The sequence below is a fragment of the Plecotus auritus genome (genome assembly GCF_963455305.1).
Source record: "Plecotus auritus genome assembly, chromosome: 8".
Lineage (NCBI taxonomy): Eukaryota > Metazoa > Chordata > Mammalia > Chiroptera > Vespertilionidae > Plecotus > Plecotus auritus.
Window position 1 is genome coordinate 84,395,455 of NC_137782.1, and position 9,311 is coordinate 84,404,765.

The 9,311-nt window shown below is 37.5% G+C and overlaps 1 pseudogene across 1 annotated transcript; it reads left to right on the forward strand.

Moving 5' to 3' along the window:
- Window positions 1–6,646: 6,646 nt before the first annotated feature.
- Window positions 6,647–8,827, forward strand: LOC308255995 (heat shock cognate 71 kDa protein-like; annotated as a pseudogene). The gene is made up of 2 exons: window positions 6,647–7,207; window positions 7,443–8,827. The product of its transcript is annotated as a heat shock cognate 71 kDa protein-like (transcript).
- Window positions 8,828–9,311: the final 484 nt, after the last annotated feature.

Consider the following 9,311-nt stretch of genomic DNA (forward strand, 5'->3'; position numbering starts at 1 on the left):
CTCATGATTAGACTGAGGTCATTCCTCATAGTTAGAGTGGGGTTTTGAGAAAGGAACATCAACCATTAAATATATAAAATTAGAAAACCACAAATAATAGCAAAAACAGCCTTGAGAAATTATAAGATGTATTTCTAAAATTGATAATCACTAAAGAGTAAATATAAAAAACATTATAAAATACTTAAAACAAAACTAGTGGTAAGCACCCAAGCTATACTTAAAGGACAAATTTATAATAAATTAGTGTTTCAAATCCAAAAGTTGGAAAAAGAAACAATAACACAAATATATAAACCAAATTAAGGGAAAGAAGTGAAAAAATATTAAATAGCAAGTAAACAAAAAGTAGAGTTGATTGATAAGACCAAGTATTATTTTAAATGTGCAATAAAACAGACAGTGGGAGAGAAATAAAGAGGAAACATGTAAATATTTGGAACAAATAATAGAACACAAACATATGCAAACCCATTTTAAAAGTTATAAGGCTCACGACACAAGAAAATAATAAAAATAGTAAAGGCAAAAATAAAAATTCTGCATACTCTAAAAGCTGACTTTTACTAATACAAAGGGGAAAAAGTAATTAGAAAATTTAAATTTCTTATCCTGACTTTATTTATAAATATTTACAATTGGGTAAGAGATAGGACATTGAATTTTGAGAAGTATTTTTATAATTAAGGTTTAAAAATTACTTAAAAAACAAACACTTTGTTTCTTTTCATTAACAAAAGAGAGAGAGAAAGAAAAAAAAAATTGAAATGGTGGTTTATGCTATGTTGTCCCCAAAGACATCAGGTTTAGATGGTTTTACAACCAACTGTTAACAGAAATTCAAGAAAAATATATTTCTCATTATGACAATGCTTTTTGAAAAATAATTTTGAAGGTAAAATTGTGCAAATCTCTTTATAAGGATTAAATAATATTATAAAAGAAAAATATAGAGATACATGCTTGTTTAAAAACAAAATACAACATCAACAAAAATTATTTTCTTGTTGGTTCCACTTCAGGGAAATACCACCTCATCTTTATGGTTAATACAAAATTGTTTTTGTGGTTCACACAGTTGAAGGTGACTCTGATTTTCATTGCACAATAAGCTAATATAATAATCCCATTGACTTTTATATACTTGGCCTGAAGTTATAACTGTTTAAAAGTGAACATTAAGGCAAGGATTCCCTTCTAAATGTTGGGAGGCTGTTTCAGGAGAAAATAACATTTACTAATTTTTCCTTGGCTCAATTCCAGGTTAATCCTTCAGATTATATATTTTGTTGTAAGAAGCAAAGTAAGACTTCATCTTCATTGTTTTATTTACTTCAATTGGCTAAGTTGTCCCAATTTACTACCAGTGATTTGATACAACTTCTTTGTCATAAAATAAATATCTATCTGTATTTGCATCCATTTGTTAACTCAGTCTGTTCCATGGATACAACCTCCGTCCCCTCCCCACCCCTCCCCCCCCCCCCCCCGCCCCACCACCCCCATCCCAGGGCCCCACTCTTATCTAATTACTCAATCTTGTCAGGTAAGAATGCTTTCAGCTGACCACAGGGGTACTTTTTTCTCTCTTACAAAACGAGTTGTCAAGAGGTAGATGGTTGCTGGCACTCTTTAATTCATTTCTGTCAGAGCTGAATTCTCTGATGCTTTTGGCCTTTTCATGGCAACAAGATGGTCATCATGTCCTTGCTCAATGTAAGAAGAGAGAAAAAGGAGGGCAGAACAGCATCTGCAGGCTCTGACCCCATTACAGAAGCCAAAACAGGGTCCTTGGCTATCTCTAATTTCAAGGAACTCTCAGGTAACGTACTTTAAGGTAGTGCTCTACATTTCATAACATGAGAGAAAGTTGTAGGGATGACATTTCTCATTTCAAATTCACGTATTTCTTGGTTGTCCTTAGTAATTCCTTTGCTTTCCCCTGCATTTATTTCTTTTCCTTTTCTTTCTTTTTTTTTTCAGAGTTAAAGTGAACTTTTATCTGAGTACAAAATTGAGTTTACCTAGAGATTTTTAAAATTTTGTGTAATTGTTTTCTGGACATTTCTCTTCGAACTAAAGAGATTATTTTTAGATTTCTAAGTAGATGTAAAATTTTTAAAATGTATTTCTTATTTTATTGCATTGTGGAATATGGTTTATTATTCATGCTTTCAGCATTGATTAAGGGATTTTGGGTGGCCTAAATTATGGTCATTTTGTAGGTTTTTATTAATGTATAAAAACCTTTATTTCCCTTTTATTTCAAGTATAGGGCTTGATATGTTTATTATCAAGTACAGTATATCTCTTGACTTGATTGTTTATGGTAAGTAAAATATTAACCAATCATAGTCCTAAATATGAGGCTAAAACCATAAAGCTTCTACAGGAAAATATTGGGGCATGGGGTGTGCAGGGATTTCTTGGGAACAGATGCAAATGCACTTATAATATAACATAAATTGGCAAATTTGACTTTACAAAAATTAAATTTTTGGTCATTGAAAGACACCTTTATCAAAGTGAAAGACAATCCACAGACTGGGAAAAGTATTCTCAATCCATATATTTGATAAATAACTTATTTTTCTAGAATATATAAAGAAATATAAACCTACAATACTAGAAATATGGCCTAATTTTTAAGAGAAAGGCAAAAAAAACTACAACAGATGCATCATAAAAAATTACTCAAATGGTCAATAAATCCACACAAAGGTGCTCAAATATTATTACTCATTAAGAAAATGAAAATTAAAGCACATTGAGAGAGTATCACATTTACTAAAAAAGCAGACAATAACATGTATTTGCAAAGACGTGGAACAACTGAAATTCTCATAGGCTGATGTATGGAAAGTTTAAAATGAAACAAATACTTTAGAATATTGTTTGGCAATTTCTAACAAAGATAAATATACACTTACTTTAAGAACAAGCCATTCACTCCTAGATATACACCTAAGAGAAATGATTAAAATATATATGTTTGGCTTGCACAAAACAGTCTGTGCTCTATTCATATACTAGTAATTGATACTGTACAATGATGAAAATGAATAAGTTGTTTATACACACCAACATAGATGGATCTAAAAATATTTTGAGCAAATGAAGCAAAAATACAAAAGACTGCATACTGTATAATGCTATGTATATAAAATAGAATAGCTGCCAAACTCTTTTATGATGATAGAGGTCAGGATATATTTACCTTGGAGATTGACTGGTAAGGACACCAGGGAACTTCTGGGAGGTGGAAATGTCTGTTATGTTCTTGACCTGAGTGGAAGTTACATGAGTATATACATAAGAAAAAATTTATATTCTTTTTACCATATGTAAACTAGACCTCAATTTAATTTTTTTAAAACTTAGGTCCTCTGTCCTTTCTTATATTTTATCTACTCTATCTGCCAAGAACTAAAAAAGGTGTGTTTAAGATTCTTATTATTGGCTTAAAGTTCGGTTTCTCTCTATTTCTCCTTGTGACTCTGTAGCTTTTATTTCTATGTTTTTATGTCACATTACTTGGTGCATAGGAATTTTGAATAGTTTTCTCTTCACATAGAGGGCTATCACCATCATGATTATGAATCAGGTCTCTCTTGTCAATTTAAATTATATTTTTCCTTGAGTTTGTCTGATATTAATTTTTTGGCCTTTGCTTTCTTTTTCACTTTCAATTTACATGGCTATATCTTTCCTCTTCTTTTAAAAAATTGTGGCAAAAGACACTACACAATTTATTATTTTAACCATTTTCAGTGTACAGTTCAGCGGCATTAACTACAATCACGTTGTCACCACCATCCATCTCCAGAAGTCTTTCATCTTGAAAAACTGAATTCTGTATGTGTTAAACCATAACTCTCTTCCTTCTTCCTCACAGCCCCAGCAAACACCATTCTATTTTCTGTCTCTGTGAACTGAATTACTAGATACCTCATATAAGTGGAGTCATACAATTTTTGTCCTTTTTGACTGGCTTATTTCACTTAGCATAACATCCTCAAGGTTCATCCATGTTGTGGCATATATAGGAATTTCCTTATATTTTAAAGTTGAATAATAATATTCCATTGTATGTACACATTCTCCATTTACAGAAATTTTGGTTGCTTTCACCTTCTGGCTATTTTGAATACAAAAGGAAATATAAGGGTCAAGTGTAAAGAGAAAAAAAAGATCATGGGTATACACATATCTCTTGTGACTCCCTGCTTTCATTTCTTTTGGGTTTATATCCAGAAATGAAAATGTTAGATCACACGGTAATCCTATTTTTATTTTTTTGAGGAACTGCTATACTATTTTCCATAGTAGCTTCACCACTTTACATTCCTACCAACAATGCACAAGTGTCCCAATTTCTCCACATCCTCACAAATACTCATTCTTTCCTGTTTATCTGATAGTAGCCATCCTAATGGTGTTGAGATAGTATCTCATTGTGATTTTGATTTGCATTTCCCTAATGATTAGTGATGCTGAGTTTCTTCTCACATGCTTATTGGTCATTTTTATATCTTCCTTAGAAAAATGTCAATTCAAGTCCTTTGCCCACTTTTTAACTGGGTTGTTTGTTGTTGTTTTGGTTGTTGTGGCATATAGAAATTCTTTAGTTATTCTAGATATTCATCCCTTATTATATAGTATATATTTCCCCATCCTGTGGATTGCCTTATACTTTGTTCCTTTTGCCCTTTGATGCACAGTTTAATTGTGATGTAGTCTAATTCATGTATTTCTCTTTTGTTGCCTGTGCTTTTGATAACATATCTAAGAAACCACTGCCAAATTAAATGTTATAAAATGTTTTCTATGTTTTCTTCCAAAAGCTTTATAGTCTTACATTTAGATATTTGATCTTTTTTCCCCTTCTATTGCTTGAAACATTTTCTAAGCATTTAGTTTCAGGTGTATTGGGATTTGTTTTTGGATTCAACTTGAGAGTAATTGTTTGTTTCAATGAAATCACTTTTCAAATTTACTAGCATACAAGACAAGTTTTAGAAATGTTAAGTTTTATTTATGTTACTTTATTTCATTTTTTGTATTTTTTTCTGCTTTCTTGATCATTATGTCTGTTTCTTACCTTTTGCACAGGGAGGTACAATCATTATGATTCAGCTTGACATATTTGAGGAAAGCTTTATGTTGCCTTTATATTTGAATAATATAATAAAATCTTTACTAGACTTCTTTGGCTGAACTTTTTTTCTCCTCAAAAGTTAGCATGTTATTACAGCACTAGAGGCCCAGTGCACAAAATTTGTGCATGGGAGGGGGGGTTCCCTCAGCCTGGACTTCATCCTCTCCAAACCGCGACCCCTTGGGGGATGTCCGAATGCCTCTCGCAATCAGGGGCCGCTGGCTCCTAACTGCTCACATGCCTGCCTGCCTGCAAGTCCCTAACCCCTCTGCCTGTCTACCTGATCACCCCTAACTGCTCCCCTGACAGCCTGATTGCCCCTAACGGCTCCCCTGCTGGCCTGATCACCCCTAACTGCCTCTTCTTTGGCCCCACACCTGGGACCCGAGCTTCCCTCCCTCTGGCCAGCCACAGGCACCTGGGACCCGGGCTGGCTTCGTCTGGGCCGGCCGCAGCCGCAGGCGCCCAGGACCAGGGGCAGGCGAGACAGGCGCGTGGGACCAGGGGTGGGTAGCTTCGCCCTCTCCCAGGCCACAGCCACAGCTGCTGGCTCCCGGGACCACAGGTGGGCTGCTTCGCCCAGGCCCAGCTTTGTCAGGAAGGATGTCTGGTCTAATTAGCATATTATCCTTTTATTAGTATAGATCTTCTGGAATAAACTGTTTCCAGAGATTAATTAGCTCAACCTGGAAGCTTTTCCTTTACAGATAATCATCTTCTCTGTTTTGTATGAGTGTTATTTTCTTTATATATTTCTCGAGATTTAGTAACTTTCAACCTACACATTGGTATAGATCTTCCTTTATAAATTTCTCATCAATACATTCCTTCAATAATTATAATAATTATTTATGGAGCAGGCACTGTGACATAAATAAAGATAAAATAAACCAGAAAAGGACATCATCTACCTTTGCAGGGTTTAAAGTCAAGTGGGAAAGATAGGAATTCAATAAATTATCACACAAATAAATGTAACATGGCCACCCAGAACTTTAATAGGAGGATGGAACCAGTCTAAGGTATGGGAATAGAGGTAATGAGAATCAACTCATTGATATAGGGATGTGCAGGACTTTAGGCTACAACAGTTTTAAAGACCCTGAGGCAGGAGGGAGTGTGGCCTCTACAGGAATTAAGAACTTTGGTGTAACAAGAGCACCTGGAGACTCAGGCAAAAAACAGGCCACTTAGGGTCCTACTGGTCATGTTAGTGATTTGGATCCTAGTTATAAGAGCAACAGAACACGTCTGAAGCGTTCAAGGTCTATTGACAAATGATCAGATTTATTTTTTGCAAAGACCACTCAGACCGCATTGTGGAAAATGGATCAGAAAAGGTGTGAGTGGATGTGGAATTAGAGGACTGTTTAAGTGAAGAAAGTAGATCAATTTAAAAAATGTTAGGAAATAAAATTAAGAGAAGTCAGTGTTGCTCATTGAACATGGGAACACCAGCTCTGGTCGGTCTGTGCCAGCTGAACACGCATGCCAGCAACCATGTCTAAGGGACCTGCAGTTGGCATTGATCTTGGCACCACCTACTCCTGTGTGGGTGTATTCCAGCATGGAAAAGTGGAAATAATTACCAACGATCAGGGAAATCGAACCACTCCAAGTTATGTTGCCTTTACTGACACTGAGCGATTGATCAGTGATGCTGCAAAGAATCAAGTAGCAATGAATCCTACCAACACGGTCTTTGATGCCAAGCGCTTGATTGGACGTAGATTTGATGATGCTGTTGTCCAGTCTGACATGAAGCATTGGCCTTTCATGGTGGTGAATGATGCTGGCAGGCCTAAGGTCCAAGTAGAATACAAGGGAGAGACAAAAAACTTTTATCCAGAAGAGGTGTCATCCATGGTTTTGAAAAGATGAAGGAAATCGCAGAAGCCTACCTTGGGAAGACTGTTACCAATGCTGTTGTCACAGTACCTGCTTACTTCAATGACTCTCAGCGTCAGGCCACCAAAGATGCTGGAACTATTACTGGTCACAATGCACTTAGAATCATCAATGAGCCAACTGCCGCTGCTATTGCTTATGGTTTCCAGGCATCCTCAAACTACGGCCCGCAGGCCACATGCGGCCTACCGAGGACATTTATCCTGCCTGCTGGGTGCTGCTGCCTGTCCTGCTTAGCAGCCGACTCGTCCCGGGCCTGCAGTGCGCATAGGAATTTGTTCATAGTTTTTTTTTTTTTAACTATAGTCTGGCCCTCCAACCGTCTGAGGGACAGTGAACTGGCCCCCTGTTTAAAAAGTTTGAGGACCCCTGGTAGACAAAAAGGTTGGAGCTGAAAGAAATGTGCTGATCTTTGACTTGGGAGGTGGCACTTTCGATGTGTCAATCCTCACAATTGAAGATGGAATCTTTGAGGTCAAATCTACAGCTGGGGACACCCACTTAGGTGGAGAAGACTTCAACAACCAAATGGTCAACCATTTCATTGCAGAGTTCAAACGCAAGCATAAGAAGGATATCAGTGAGAACAAGAGGCTGTCCGTTGCCTTCGTACTGCTTGTGAACGTGCTAAGCATACTCTCTCTCCCAGCACTCAGGCCAATATTGAGATTGATTCGCTCTATGAAGGAATCGACTTCTATACCTCTATCACACGTGCCCGATTTGAAGAATTGAATGTTGACCTTTTCCGTGGCACCCTGGACCCTGTAGAGAAAGCCCTTCGGGATGCCAAGCTTGACAAGTCCCAGATCCATGATATTGTCCTGCTGGGTGGCTCTACACATATCCCCAAGATTCAGAAACTCCTCCAAGACTTCTTCAATGGAAAAGAGTTGAATAAGAGCATCAACCCTGATGAGGCTGTCGCTTATGGTGCAGCTGTCCAGGCAGCCATTCTCTCTGGAGACAAATCTGAAAATGTCCAAGATCTGCTGCTGCTGGATGTCACACCTCTTTCCCTTGGCATTGAGACGGCTGGTGGCATCATGATGGTCCTGATCAAGCGCAACACCACCATCCCCACCAAGGAGATGCAGACCTTCACCACTTACTCTGACAACCATCCAGGCGTGCTCATCCAGGTTTATGAAGGTGAGAGTGCCATGATCAAGGACAACAACCTGCTTGGCAAGTTTGAACTCACAGTCATACCTCCTGTACCTCGTGGTGTTCCACAGATTGAAGTCACTTTTGATATTGATGCCAATGGCATCCTCAATGTCTCTGCTGTGGATAAGAGTACAGGAAAAGAGAACAAGATTACCATCACTAACAACAAGGGTCATCTGAGCAAGGAAGACATTGAGCGCATGGTTCAAGAAGCTGAGAAGGACAAATCTGAAGATGAGAAGCAGCGGGACAAGGTGTCTTCCAAGAATTCACTTGAATCCTATGTATTCAACATGAAAGTAACTGTTGAAGATGAAAAACTTCAAGGCAAGATCAATGATGAGGACAAACAGAAGATTCTTGACAAGTGCAATGAAATCATCAACTGGCTTGATAAGAACCAGACTGCAGAAAAGGAAGAATTTGAACACCAGCAGAAAGATTTGGAAAAGGTCTGCAACCCCATCATTACCAAACTGTACCAGAGTGCAGGGAGGCATGCCAGGAGGAATGCCTGGGGGCTTCCCTGGTGGTGGAGCTCTTCCATCTGGCAGTGCCTCCTCTGGGCCCACCATTGAAGAGGCTGATTAAGCCAGCTTTGAGCATAGATCTAGCATTGTTCCACAAAATATTGAAGGACCCAAATTTGTAGCAAATTCCATGGCAGTTTTAAAAGTTGAGCTGCTGTATAGTAAATAACTGAACATTCTTGATACTTGAATACGGACTGTGCACAGGGAAAGGAAATCTAATGCACTTTATAACTGTATTGTAAAGTGGAAAATGCGATGTCTTAAATAAAACTACTTAAAATTGGCAAAAAAAAAGAGAAGTAAGTGTTGAGGTGATAGAGGAAAACAGAGTTATCAAAGGTGGTGTCATTCAGGGACAGAAACACTAGAAGAAGACTAGAAGAAGCTCAGTTTGAGGTGATAAGAGATTATGAGTTTGGTTTAAATGTGTTCAGATTCATCCATTTATTAAGTCATTCAACCAAAATATACCTCTTGCTATGTGTCAGGAATTGTTGCAGGTCCTGGGGATTCTGCAATACATAGGTTGATGAACATGTTTA